At 37.9% G+C, this 15375-nt stretch overlaps 2 non-coding genes across 2 annotated transcripts; both read left to right on the top strand.

The window, feature by feature from the left end:
- The first annotated feature begins 4551 nt into the window (after positions 1-4551).
- On the top strand, positions 4552-4658 carry LOC141694912 (small nucleolar RNA R71). Its single transcript, XR_012564191.1, has one exon. It is a non-coding gene; the product is annotated as a small nucleolar RNA R71 (small nucleolar RNA).
- A 4453-nt stretch (positions 4659-9111) lies between these two features.
- On the top strand, positions 9112-9218 carry LOC141694010 (small nucleolar RNA R71). Its single transcript, XR_012563343.1, has one exon. It is a non-coding gene; the product is annotated as a small nucleolar RNA R71 (small nucleolar RNA).
- Positions 9219-15375: the final 6157 nt, after the last annotated feature.

Raw genomic sequence — 15375 nt, 5'->3', positions numbered from 1 at the left:
GAAACCCTTTTAAGGTGTAATGGCATATAATTTTGGAATAAAATGACTCGTGTTATTTTTGGATATTCATCTTTGAGACTATAACTTGTGGTGTGTGTATTTATTATGGGGTCACAGTATAGAGTAGTTGATTGTTTATTAAGATTTGGTGTTATTAAGGGAAATGGAACTCGTGACAACCGGGATCCCCGACCCCGGATTTGGGGGTGTTACATAATTAGTTATGGAAAAGAAATGGGAATTGATTATGGGAATAATGGGAGTAATGGGGTTGATTGAAATTGATTTGGAGAGGGAAATATGGGAGGTGGAAGAGTAAAATTCGGGTTTGAATTATTTTGTATTCAATTTTATATGTTGTTTGATACGCCCAAACAACTTCATCAAGCTTCAAAGACCAATCCTTCCTTGATGGACACACAACTTTCTCTAGAATACACTTGATCTCTCTGTTAGATACCTCAGCTTGAACATTAATCTGAGGATGGTAGGCTGTAGTAATACGATGATACACATTATATCATTGCATCATAGCAGTGAACTTGTGATTGTAGAAATACGATCCCTAATCACTGATTATGACTCTTGGAGTCCCAAATCTTATGAATATCTGCTTATGAAGAAAACTCAGCACTACCTTCACATCATTTATCGGCAAAGCCTTGACTTTCACCAATTTCAAAACATAATCAACCGCCAACAAGATATACTGATTATTGCAAGATGAGACAAATGGCCCCATGAAGTCAATTCCCTAAACATCGAAGACTTAAACCTCGAGAAGCACATTAAGATGCATCTCATCCCTCTTAGATATATTACCCATACGCTGGCAACGATCACACTTCAAAACAAATTGATGTGCATCCTTAAACAATGTAGACCAGAAAAATCCTGCTTGAAGGATACGAGCTGCCATTTTTTCTCCACCGTAGTGGCCTCCATAAGCAGTCGAATGGCAATCTGGAAAGATCCCCCCGTTTCGCTGTACGGGATACATCTCCTGATGATTTGGTCAGCTCTAATCCCATGTGTACTGCTTCACCTCATGAAGAAACTTCTTCCTTTGAGTAGAAAACAAGTCTTGAGGCATGATATTACTCACAATGTAGTTCACAATGTTTGCAAACCACGGTTCTTCTTTTTGCACTCCAAACAAATGCACATCGGGAAAAGACTCATTTATCAACGTCTTATCCTGTGAAGTTACACTTTGATCTTCTAAATGAGAGAGATGATCAGCGACTTGATTCTCAGTACCCTTTATGTCCTTGATCTCCAACTCAAATTCATGAAGTAAAAGAACCCATCGAATCAGTCTAGGCTTCGAGTCCTTCTTCGAGACGAGATATCGAATAGCAGAGTGATCAGTGAAAACTATCACCTTCGTCCCAAGCAAATAAGATAGAAACTTCTCAAAACCATAGACAATAGCCAATAGCTCTTTTTCAGTAGTTGTATAGTTCAGTTGAGCACCATTGAGGGTCTTACTAGCATAGTAGACCACATGAAATATGTTATTCTTTCTCTATCCAAGAACTGCTCCAACTATATAGTCGCTTGCATCGCACATCATCTCAAAAGGTTCATCCCAATTAGGTGCAGTTATGACAGGTGCCGTGATTAAATTCTCTTTTAAGATCTCGAAAGCAGCAAGACACTCGTCATCAAACTTGAAAGGGACATCAATATTTAGAAGATTGCACAAGGGTTTAGAGTTTTTAGAGAAGTCTTTGATGAATCGCCGATAGAAACCCGCATGACCAAGAAAGCTGCGAACTCCCTTAACAGAAATTGCTGGAGGAAGGTTTTCGATAACCCCCTCCTTGGCTTTGTCCACCTCAAGACCATTACTAGAGACCTTGTGCCCAAGAATAGTGCCATGTCGCACCATAAAATGACATTTTTCCCAGTTGAGAACCAGATTGTTCTCAACACACCTTTTAAGAACTGTGACTAGATTCTGTAATCACTCGTCAAAAGAATCTCCGAACACAGAAAAATCATCCATAAACACCTCCACATTTTGACCAATCATGTCAGAGAAGATAGCCATCATGCATCTCTGAAATGTGGCAGGTGCAACACACAACCCAAAAGAAACTCTTCTAAAGGAAAAAGTCCCAAATAGACATGTGAAAGTAGTCTTTTCCTGATACTCTAGAGCAATAGAAATCTGATTATAACCCGAATAGCCATCCATAAGAAAATAGTACTCATGCCCAGCCAATCTGTCAAGCATCTGATCAATAAACGGAAGAGGGAAATGATCCTTTCTTGTGGCCTTGTTCAGCTTCCTGTAATCCATGCAAACTCTCAACCCCATGACTGTTCGAGTGGGAATGAGCTCATTCTTTTCATTAGCAACAACGGTGATACCTCCTTTCTTCTGCACACACTAAACTGGACTCACCCAAAAACTGTCAGAAATGGGATAGATGATCCCTGTATTTAGCCATTTGAGGATTTATTTCTTCACAACTTCTTTCTTGATCGGATTAAGAATAGGCTTACTACCTTCTTCTAGCGGAATTTTATGCATACAGTAAGAAGGGTTGATTCCCTTGATACCTGCTATAGTCTATCCAATTGCCGACTTGAACTCTCTCAGAATTCTTAAGAGCTTTTCCTCATCACTACCTGAAAGGTCAGATGCAATAATAACAGACAAAGTAGATGCATCACCTAAAAAAGCATACCTTAAGTGCTCAGGCAATGGTTTAAGCTCAAGTGTAGGAGTTTCTTCAATAGATAGCTTGAGGCACTTTGGAGATTTGTTCAACTCCTTCAATCTAAGAGATTCAAAAGGCATGTCTAGCCTTCGCTTCCAAGGAGAAGCATTCAAATACTGCAACTGTTTATCACCTTCATCATCTTCACTATCTGAATTCCCCAACAAGGCCTTCTCTAAGGCATCATACCTTAGCATTTGATCAAGTTCTGAAGTAACCACGGAATCAACCAACTCCACTTTTAAGCACTCCTTGTTTTCAGTCAGGAATTTTATGGCATTAAAAAATTGAACGTCACATCCTGATCCAGCACTCACATAGTAAGCTCACCCTTCTGCACATCAATCAATGTTCAGCCAATAGCCAAGAATGTTCTTCCCAAGATTATGTGAATCTTCTTATCCTCCTCGAAATCAAGAATTACAAAATCAGCAGGAAAGATGAGTTTATCCACCTTGACCAAGACATCCTCCACAATGCCACGTGGATGTAAAATAGAATAATCGGCCAACTACAAGGTCATATAAGTAGGCTTTGGATCAGGTATGTCCAATTTCTTGAAGATTGACAAGGGCATCAGATTGATGCTAGCTCCCAAGTCACATAAGCATTTGTCAAATGACACTTTTCCAATGGTACAAGAAATAGTGAAGCTTCCAGGATCTTTAAGCTTCAGAGGCAACATCTGTTGCAGCACAACACTGCATTCCTCCGTAAGAGCAACGATTTCTAAGTCATCAAGCTTCACTTTCCGAGAGAGAATACCTTTTATAAACTTCGCATAACTAGGCATATGTTCAAGAGCTTCAGTGAAAGGTATATTGATATAAAGTTTCTTGAACACCTCCAGAAACTTCTCGAACTGCTTATCCAGCTTTTTCTTATGCAGCCTCTTAGGAAAAGGAGGTGGAGGATAGATCTGTTTCTCCCCTGTATTACCCTCAGGAGGTGTGTGTTCCACAGTAGTCTTTCTTGGTTCCATTTGTGCTTCCTTCTGCACTTTTTTCTCATTCATAGCTTTATCTCCCAAAACTTGAGATTTTTCGGGATTTGCAACCTTCCCAAACCTCAATGTAATTGCCTTAACCTCTCCTTAGCTTCCCTTTTTTGTGGCACTTCAGTGTCACTAGGGAGTGTACCAGGTTGACGATTAAGCAAGGCATTGACAATATGCCCAATTTGATTCTCCAAGGTCTTGATAGACAACGCTTGGTTCTTGCACATGAGCCTCAACTCCTCCAATTCAGATTTTTTATTAGACTGTTGCAGCTGGAGTTGTTGTCTTAGTGCATATTACGGTTGCTGAAAACCAGGGGGGCTGTATTGTTTTGATGCATACTGCTAATAAGGCTGCTGAACCGCATTCTGAGTATTGCTCCAGCTGAAGTTAGGATGATTGCATTTGTTGGGATGATAGGTGGCCGGAACAGGCTGCTGCGACCTCTGAAAGTTGCTCATAAACTGAGCTGATTCACTAGAAATAACACACTGCTCTGTCTCATGGGCACCAGGACAAAGCTCACAGACACTAGTGATCTGATTAACTCCATAATTAGCCAAAGAATCCACCTTCATCGCCAAAGCCTTAAGCTGAGCAACTATATCAGTAGCTGCATCTACCTCCAGAATGCCTGCTACCTTACCTTGAGGTAGTCTCTAAGTTGGGTTCTGGTATTTATTGGCAGCCATCAGCTCAATTAATTCATAAACTTCGTCATAGCTTTTACCTCATAATGCTCCTCCTGATGCTGCATCAAGCATGGGTCTATAAGTAGCACCCAATCCATTATAAAAGCAGTTAATGATCATCCAGCCAGGCATCCCATGGTGATGACACTTTATAAGCATCTCTTTGTAGCGATCCCAAGCCTCACATAAAGATTCTCCAGATTGCTGAGCAAATTGAGTAAGTGTGTTTCTGATTGCAGCAGTCTTCGCCATAGGAAAGAATTTAGTTAGGAACTTTTGAGCAAGATCCTCCCATTTGGTGATAGACCCTGATGGTAGAGAATGTAACCAGCACTTAGCTTTATCCCGCAGAGAGAATGGGAAAAGCCTCAAATTAATAGCATCTTCAGAAACTCCATTGAACTTGAAAGTGTCACAGATCTCGATGAAATCTCTGATGTGCATGTTGGGATCTTTTGTCAGAGAACCCCCAAATTTAACTGAGTTCTGTATCATCTGGATCGTGCTCGACTTGATCTCAAAGGTATTAGCTAAGATGGCTGGTCGGACAATGCTAGACTGAATATCATTAATCTTTGGTTGAGACTAATCTATCAAAGCCTTTGTATTCGCTTCTAGTTACCCCATTGGAATAAGAGCTTCTTCTTCAACTTTCTCCTCGACAAGAACTTCCTCAAAAACTTTCTGAGCTACTATAACTTCTTCCTCAACTTGATCCAGTGTTCTTTTACAAGACCAAGAACGCGTATGCATACACGCTCGCTAGAGTACCTGAAACACGACAAGGAAATAAGTAAGTAACAATGTCCGAGTCAATGAACTTTAACGATCATTGATGACGAACACATAAACTAAAAATTAACACCGAGTCCCCGGCAGCGGCACCAAAAACTTGTTAGGAAGAAAATACACGCTAATATTCACGCAAGTATATGCGATTGCAAGTAATATAGAATTAATTCTAGTTCATTCCCACAGACTGGTTTAGGTTAATTTCAATCAATGCACTTATGCAATAATGGTATGGTTATTATTCAATGCTAAGACGATTAACAATTTGAGATTTTTTATAACTAAGATTAACTACAGATTATACTAAAGAACATTAACTAAGATATTTAAAGGAGTAATTAACTATATGACACAAACATGGGATTCTAACTTCATTACTACTTCATTCAATAGCCTTTTTGTTCTTAACCTTAGCATGCAATGGTGATAACACTAATCAGATAACACGAAACTAGTAAACGCCAACTTTCGTTGTACGAATAACCTACTACCAGACATCCACTAAAGAGATAGAAGCTGAATAGATACCAATTATACTGAGACCCTATATGTCTATAGAATTTGACAACATAACAGTTTAATGCACAAGTTATCTATCATGATTACATAGGGCAAGTAAGCTGGTTAAAATTACCTACAAATTATGCATATTAAATACATGAACCTATGCTAGCATGACAAGTTCTAAACCCCTAAATTCATTTTCGCTTCATTAAAGATTAACACGCTATCTTATAAGTTCGCGACGCTCATAAGATGAATAAGCACAACCAATACTTAGGATATCATACAGTCACCACACACTAAGGTACCGAAACAATTTAACTAAAGAAATCCATAAGTAAATCCGCTAGAACCCCACGATAACGATTAGCCCATAATCGGACTCATCATCAACGTGGGTTTCGATGAAAGCATGGTATAACAAACATAGTATTTATACTGAATAAATAATAAACCAAGTACGTAACAAGAGTATAGTTCACAAATAAGAAAACTAGCATCCAAGATTACAACTTAAAATAAAGAATCACAAGAATAATCAAGATCCTCTTCGCCTTGGTTGAATTGTGCTATACGGTATTCTTACGCCTTCTCCTTAAGCTTTGGTACGTCTTGTTATGAAAAACGATCTTAAGTTAACATTATATAGCAACCCATGTAGATTAGAAGTCCAGAAAATCAGAATTGTAGTAGAAACAAGATTCCTGCAAATCGACCCGGCGCGGCCGCGCGCTTCAACAATGCGGGCGCGCCGCAATTCTGCATCTTCGACGCGGCCGTGAGCTACTATAGCACGGCTGCGCTGACTTCTGGAAAATCTTTAGTTTTCTATTTTCTTGGATGGTTTGAGTTAGAAATCCTCAAGCAATCTTCCTGAGCACCATCCTAACACTAATTTAGCACCAAAATAATGCTAAATCTCCTGATTCTTTTATTTATGTCTGAAATGCAAAAACACTACAAAAACACATCAAATACACAAATAACTCGAGTACAAAACATCACTTAAAGACTTTATAGAGCATTCTAAGTGGACGGAAATGCCACTTACCACCTATCAAGCATCTGATCAATAAAAGGAAGAGGAAAGTGATCCTTCCTCGTGGCTTTATTCAGCTTCCTGTAATCCATGCACACTCTCCACCCCCTAACTATTCGAGTAGGAATGAGCTCATTCTTCTCATTAGCAAGAACTGTGATACCTTCTTTCTTTGGCACACACTGAACCAAACTCACCCACGAACTATCAGAAATAGGGTAGATGATCCCTGCATCTAGCCACTTGAGAATTTCCATCTTCACAACCTCTTTCATGATCGGATTAAGCCTTCTATACTGCTCAACAGTCGGCTTGTTCCCTTCCTCTAGCAGAAATTTGTGCATATAATAAGAAGGGATGATTCTCTCGATATATGCTATAGTCCATCCAATTGCCGATTTGAACTCTCTTAGAATTCTCAAAAGCTTTTCCTCATCACCACCTAAAAGGTCAGATGTAATAATAACAGGAAAAGTAGATGTATCGCTTAAAAAAACACACCTTAAGTATTCAAGCAATGGTTTAAGCTCTAGTGTAGGAGCTTCCTCAATAGAAGGCTTGAGTGGCCCCTCAGCATTTTTCAGTTCTGACATTCCAAGAGATTCAAAAGGCATATCCAGCCTTCTGTTTCAAGGAGAAGCATTCAAATATTGCAACTGCTCATCACCTTCGTCATCTTCACTATCTGAATTCCCCAACAAGGCCTTCTCTAAGGCATCAGACCTTAGCATTTGATCAAGTTCTGAAGTAACCACATAATCGACCAACTCCACTTTTAAGCACTCCTCATTTTCAGTCGGGAATTTCATGGCATTGAATATATTGAAAGTCACATCTTGATCCAGCACTCGCATAGTAAGCTCACCCTTCTGCACATCTATCAAGGTTCGGCCAGTAGCCAAGAATGGTCTTCCCAAGATTATGGGATTCTTCTTATCCTCCTCGAAATCAAGAATTACAAAATCAGCAGGTAAGATGAGTTTGTCTACTTTGACCAAGACATCCTCCACAATGTCTCATGGATATGTAATTGAGCGATCAGCCCACTGTAAGGACATATAAGTAGGCTTCGGATCAGGTAAATCCAACTTCTTGAAAACACACAAAGGCATCAGATTGATGCTAGCTCCCAAATCACACAAACACCTGTCGAATGACAAGTTTACGATAGTGCAAGGAATAGTGAAGCTTCCACGATCTTTAAGCTTCGGAGGCAACTTCTGTTGCAGCACATCACTGCACTCCTCCATAAGAGCAACGGTCTCTAAGTCATCAAGCTTCACTTTCTGAGAGAGAATACCCTTCATAAACTTCGCATAACTAGGCATCTGTTCAAGAGTTTCAGCGAAAGGTATGTTAATATAAAGTTTCTTGAACACCTCCAGAAACTTCTCAAACTGCTTATCCAACTTTTTCTTCTGCAACCTCTTAGAAAAAGGAGGTGGAGGATAGATCTGTTTCTCCCTTGTATTACCCTTGGGAGGAGTGTGTTCCACAGTAGTCTACCTTGGTTCCACTTCTACTTCCTTCTGCACTTCTTCTTCATCCACAGCTTCTTCTTCCGAAACTTGAGATTTTTCGGGATTTGCAACCTTCCCAGACCTCAATGTGGTTGCCTTAACCTGCTATTTAGCTTCCTTCTTTCCTGGAACTTCCGTGTCACTAGGTAGTGAACCAGGTTGACGATTCAATAAGGTATTGGCAATTTGTCCAATTTGATTCTCCAAGATCTTGATAGACACCGCTTGGCTCTTGCATATGAGCCTCAACTCCTCCAATTCAGATTTTTCATTAGATTGTTGCAGTTGGAGTTGTTGTCTTGGTGCATATTGCGGTTGCTAAAAACCAGGATGGTTGTATTGCTTTGCTGTATACTGCTGATAAGGCTGCTGAACCGCATTCTGAGTATTGCTCCAGCTGAAGTTAGGATGATTGCGGTTGTTGGGATGATAGGTGGCTGGAACAGGCTGCTGCGAACTCTGAAAGTTGCTCACAAACTGAGCTAATTCACTAGAAATAGCATACTGCTCTGTCTCATGGGCACCAGCGCAAAGCTCACAGACACAAGTGATCTGATTAACTCCATAATTAGCCAAATAATCCACCTTCATCATCAAAGCCTTAAGCTGAGCAGTTATAGCAGTAGCTACAACTACCTCCAGAATTCCTGCTACCTTGCCTTGAGTTAGTCTCTGAGAAGGATTCTGGTATTCATTAGCAGCCATTAGTTTAATCAATTCATAAGCTTCATCATAGCTTTTAGCCCACAAGTCTCCACCCGATGCTGCATCGAGCATGGGTCTAGAAGTTGCACCCAAACCATTATAGAAACAGTTAATGATCATCCAGTCAGTCATCCCATGGTGAGGACACTTCCTAAGCATCTCCTTATATCGCTCCCAAGCCTCACAAAAAGACTCTACAGACTGTTGTGCAAATTAAGTAAGAGTATTCATGATTGCAGTTGTCTTCTCCATAGGAAAGAACTTAGTAAGGAACTTTTGAGCAAGTTCTTCCCATTTGGTAATAGAGCCTGGTGGTAGAGAATGTAACCAGCTCTTAGCTTTATCCCTCGGAGAAAATGGGAAAAGTCTTAGCTTAATAGTATCTTCAGTAACATTGTTGAATTTGAAAGTGTCGCAAATCTCGATGAAATCTCTAATATGCATGTTGGGATCTTCCGTTGGAGAACCCCCAAACTGAACTGAATTCTGTATCATCTGAATCGTGCTAGCTTTGATTTCAAAAATGTTAGCCTCGATGGCTGATCGGACAATGCTAGACTGAATATCATTGATCTTTGGCTGAGAATAGTCCATCAAAGCCTTTGTATTTACTTCTGGTTCACCCATTGCAAAAAGAGATTCTTCTTCAAATTTTTCCTCAACAAAGATTTCTTCAGCTACTTTTTCCTCTGCTTTTTCCAGTGTTTTCTTTCGAAGTTGAGAATGCGTTAGCATACACGCTCTCTAAAGTACCTGAAATAGCAACAAACAAAGTAGTAAGTAAAATATCCGAGTCAATGAACTTTAACGAACACTGATGTCAAGCACATAAACTAAAAATTAACACCGAGTCCCCGAAAGCGGCGCTAAAAACTTGTTAGGATGAAAACACGCGCTAATATTCACGCAAGTATACGCGATCGCAAGTAATATAGAATTAATTCTAGTTCGTTCCCATAGAGACTGGTTTACGTTAATTTCAATTGATGTACTTATGCAACAATGATATGGTTATTATTCAATGCTAAGATGATCACAATTTGAGATTGTTTATAACTATGAGATTATACTAAAGAATATTAATTAAGAGATTAAAAGGATTGATTAACTATATGACACAAACATGGGATTCTAACTTCATTACTACTTCATTCAATAGCCTTTATGTTCTTATCCTTAGAATACAATGGTGATGACACTAATCAGATAACACGAAACTAGTAAACGCCAATATTCGTTATATGAATACCTTACTACCAGACATCCACAAAAAAGATAGAATCTGAATAGACACCAATTATATTGAGACCCTATATGTCTATAGAATTTGACAACATAACGGTTTAATGCACATGTTATCTATCATGATTACATAGGGCAAGTAAGATGGTTAAAATTACCTACGAATCATGCATATCAATTACATGAACCTATGCTGGCATGGCAAGTTCTAAACCCCTATATTCACTTTCGCTTCAATAGAGATTAACACGCTATCTTATAAGTTCGCGACTCTCATAAGACGAATAATCACAACCAATACTATGATATCATACAATCACCACACACTAAGGTATAAAAACATATCAACTATTGAAATCAATAAGTAAATCCGTTAGAACCCCACGATAACGATTAGCCCATAACCGAACTCATCATCACCGTGGGTTCCGATGAAAGCATGGTATAATAAACTAAGTCTTTATAAATACGATAATAAACCAAGTACATTAAACAAGCGTATTAGGTTCAACAAATAAGAAAACTAGCATCCAAGATTTCACCTTAAAACAAAGAATCACAAGAATAAAATAGATCCTCTTAGTCTTGGTTGAATTGTGCTATATGGTCTTTTTAATGTCTTCCCCTTAAGCTCTGGTACGTCTTGTTATGAAAAACGACCTTAAGTTATCATTATATAGCAGCCCTGATTAGTAGAGAAGTCCAGAAATTAATCTTCTATTCAAAATAGGTATCTTGAAACTTGACCTGGCGCGGCCTCGCGCTTCACCAGCGCGGGCGCGCCGACCTTCTGGAAAAAACTCTGATTTTTATTTTTTTCGCTGGTTTGAGATGGAAATCCATGAGCAAACTTCCTGGACACGTTCCTAGCACCAATTTAGCACCAAAACAATGCTAAATCTTTTGACTCTTTCAACTATGCCTGAAATACAAAAACACTACAAAAACGCATCAAATATACAAATGACTCGAGTACAAAATACCAATTCAAGCCTTTATCGAGCATTCTATTTGGACATAAATGCCACTTAACAACAGTCGTATTGATAATTATTTCATAAGTCTGGGTTTCAGGAGGAGTCCAAGCGAGCCTACATTTTACACTAAAACACAAGGTAGTGGTACGCTTATAGTTTCCTTGTATGTAGATGACTTTATACAGGAAATAATGAAAAAATGATTCATGATTTCAAAGAAGATATGATGAAAACTTTTGAAATGAGCGACCTTGGATTAATGCATCATTTTCTTGGCATTGAAATTACACAAGAAGCTGAGGGCATCTTTATTTATAAAAAACAATTAACCTTCTAACAAAGTTCAATATGAGTGGTTGTAAAACAGTTGCTACACCACTTTTTGCAAAAAAAAAAGATGAAGAAGGATGATGGGTCTGCAAAAATTAAAGGCTCGTGATATAGAAGCCTCATCGGAAGTCTCCTCTACTTAAAAATACAAGACCAAATATCATGTATGCGAGTAGTCTGTTATCAAGATTTATGCAAAATCCAAGTCAAATACATTATGGTGCGCCAAAAAGAGTTTTAAGATACTTGCAAGGAATTGTTGATTATGGCATATGGTACAAGCCGGTTTCAGAGTCAAAATTTCGTGGCTATTCACTTAGTGACAAGGTAGCTATAGACTCAAAGTTACATTGTAACGTCTGGGAAATATCATGTAATTATTTTTATCAATAAATAAATATTATGTGATTTTTATGTGAATTTTGGTGAATTATTTGATGGTGGATAATAATATTTGGATGTTTATTTCTGATAAAATTGAGATATTTTAATTTCCAATTATCCAGAATTAAATCTAGACAATTTTGGTATTTTTCTGGTAATTTTTGGATTATTATATGATTTTATAAGGATTTATAGAATTAATAATGATTATTCTTACATAATTATAAAATTTCTTTTTAGAATCAAAAATCATCCCACTTCAACCGTTTTTGCTTTTTTACAACCCGAAACTCTTCCGAAAACTCCTTCCTAACCTAATCTGATAATTCTGAACACTTTCCGTGTTTTGACTTTTTCAATCCGGGGTACGGTTTGACCTGTACGAGTCCCGGTATGAAATTTTCGATACGTGAATCATTTTATAGTCCTATAAAAAATCCATATTCTCAAAAGGCGAGACATTGTTACCTCATTTTCGTATAATGTATTTTATAAGAGTCTCTGTTTTGATAATTATCCAATTCTGATATTAAAATCGTATCGTCTTTTAGTTACTTAGCGGCTAAGTAACCTATTTTCGGATCCGGTCAGTAAATGTAATTATCGAAATATTAAATACATAAAATATACAATGGTTCTGTTAGCGATGTGTTGCTATATTGTTAATTGTGTTTGATTGGTTAGACGCGAAGATTACTTTTATAATTAATTATCGAGCTGTATGCATTTAATTCATTTTAAAGTGATTTTATTGAATATTTATTCTTAAAAATGCTAAAAAAATTTCTAAAATTATTTCTATTATTTTATAATTTTATTTATTATTTTTAGGGGTTTATCAAATTCAGAAATCAATATTTTATTGATTATTTAATTTTAAATGATTTTCTGATCTCATTTAATTGTAAAATCAGTATTTAATTCCAGAATACTTCAAAAATCATAAAAATTTTATTTTGTTAACTTTTAAATATTTCGAGAATTTGAAAATTATTTCGAGAATTTTCTGGCTTTTATTCATCCGCACATTTGTTCGTTAATTCGTTAAATGTGGGTTTGATGCGCGTTCCAAATATATTTAAAAAGAAAATTATGAAATTTTATTTTGATAACTTTTGAATATTCAGATATTTCTGGAATGTAATTTGCAAATTTTTTTCGACAAATTTTGGTACACAGTTACTTCGTTAACTTGCAAAAAACGAGTCAGTAAGTAATAAAAACGAAATAAAAGCGGAAGTAAAATAAAGAAAGAAAAGATAATAAAAAAACCTAATTCTACCCCTTTTTCCCCCGGTAGCGCCGCCTCTTCCTTCCCTGTTCATCTCTTCCAATCTCTCTATCAGAAATCTCTCTTCAATTCTCTTTCTCTCTTTTATCTCTCTCTCTCTATCATCTATGTTCTCCCCCGTTTTTTTCTCCTATTTCTTCCTCCCTCACCCATACCTCTTTTCCTGCTGTTATTCGGTGAGTCGCCGCCCTTTTATTCCCGTTTTTTTCCGGCAACTGTGCTGCCTTGCTTCCCTGTTCGGCCTGTATTATGTCATTTTTGGTGTTGAGTATGTGTTTCGTGTGCGTGTATATATGTGAGTGTGTGTTTTGTATATGTGTGTGTGCGGTTTGTGTGTGTGAGTGTGTGTGAGTGTGTGCAGTGTGTGTGTGTGTGGCTGTGGGAGGAGTGTGTAGCCTCGTGGGTGTTGTAACTGCCGATTTGATTCTCGGTTATGTTCTGGTTTCCGGTGACCATCACCGCCGCCCGCGCGTGTGGCGCGTGTTGGTGGCGTGAGGTTGTCCGACTGCTGCCTGTGTTCTGTTCCTGGTTGTGCTGCGCGTATGCACGTGTTGCAGTGCTGGTTTCGAAATTTTTTATTTAATTATTTTATTTCTTTGCAGGAAATTATTGAATAAATATTCGTGAAATAAAAATGAATTTCGTGCGAGATATTATATATTTAATCGGTGAGGTTCGTATGGAAACCCGAAATTATCGGGTACCGACGAACTTTACCGTCGTCAGCGATGAGCCTCGGCGAGCCGACGGTGGGCGATGATGATTTTTATCTGAGTCCTACATTTATTAATTAAATAAAATTAGTTCGGTAAAAATTAATTGCAAAATGAAAAACACAAACAAAAATATAAAAGTACGTATAATAATAATAAATAATTGAAGTTGTACTGGTGTTTGGGATTGTAAGCTGGATTGGATGTTGTTGTTGATTGTGATTGATTTGACATCGGGATGTTCGACGGGTAGACCGATAAACAAAGGAGACGCTGCCCGATTTTCGGGAAAATTAATTCCAAAAATACGGGAACGTAACCTCTAATTATCGGAGACGTCGAGCGAGGATATATAATTAAATTTTACGAAACCTACTTACGTGACGTGACAAGATATTTGTGAATAATCGATTACCCTATTTTTTAAAACAATGAATATATGTATTTTTCCGAAATTAAATACGGAACCGAGTTTGGAAGGTGCAAGCCATAATTGCTATGTTTATTTCAATAATACATATAAATATGGGTTGGGTTGTGAAACCTTATGGGTAGAAGTGATAGGGATGTGATGTTGAGCCAGATGATTATCTAAATTAGGGTATTTTAATCTTGTAGGTCCTAGAAGGAAAACCCGAGTATCGACTTCGGACTAGGAATGATTTAGTGATTAGACGTCGAGATCAACGAAGTTCAATCGAAGGACGTGAAGGATAGGATTGTATCCAGAATAGAGTAGTGGTTTGACGATAAAGCCAAACGTTCAAGGCAATTCGAAAGCCAACCGATAATAGTGATTAAAGCTTCTCGAGGCAAGTATTCTAACCTTTCTCCTAAAATACTGCAATTATTTATTCGCTTCTATTCTAAGTTCAGAATAGTTAACTGTTTTATATTTCGCTGTAATTACTCTTATTATGCCAGTTCTTTTCATTATTGTTCCTATAATTCGATTGCTCTCTTGAGCAAATACCCATTCTTTCGGGTTATTTGCGAACCCTGAGTTGGGATGTTTTGAATTCAAAATGATTTGATATCAAAATACTCTACGGGCTGGATGGTTATTGTGAGGGTCAGCGATGAGCTGTACCCTATGGGCCGGGGATGGACCGGACCCTTGGGCGATAATGCCTAGGTATCTGAATGGATCTATACAGTTGGGTATAAATCTGCACTGTATCCTGACTGATCGGCAGGGTATAGTGCATATGTTGGTTTCTAGTGTCCAGTCTAATTTTTTGTTGATTGCCATTAACGGCACTCTCTCTCAAAAGTTTTATGATTCCAAAAACCGGACAAAACCCTGATTCAGGATATGAATCTGGGAATCACTTGTCATTTTTGGACTGATGATTAAAGGCTGGTAACATCCAATGTTTACTCGTTCAACTCTCTCAATTAAATAGAATCGTTTAAAATGGTTTAAAGCTTTTGTCCGAAAATTTTTCTTCAATATT

Source organism: Apium graveolens, chromosome 10 (assembly GCF_009905375.1).
Source record: "Apium graveolens cultivar Ventura chromosome 10, ASM990537v1, whole genome shotgun sequence".
NCBI lineage: Eukaryota > Viridiplantae > Streptophyta > Magnoliopsida > Apiales > Apiaceae > Apium > Apium graveolens.
This window is presented reverse-complemented; position numbering and strand designations above follow the sequence as displayed.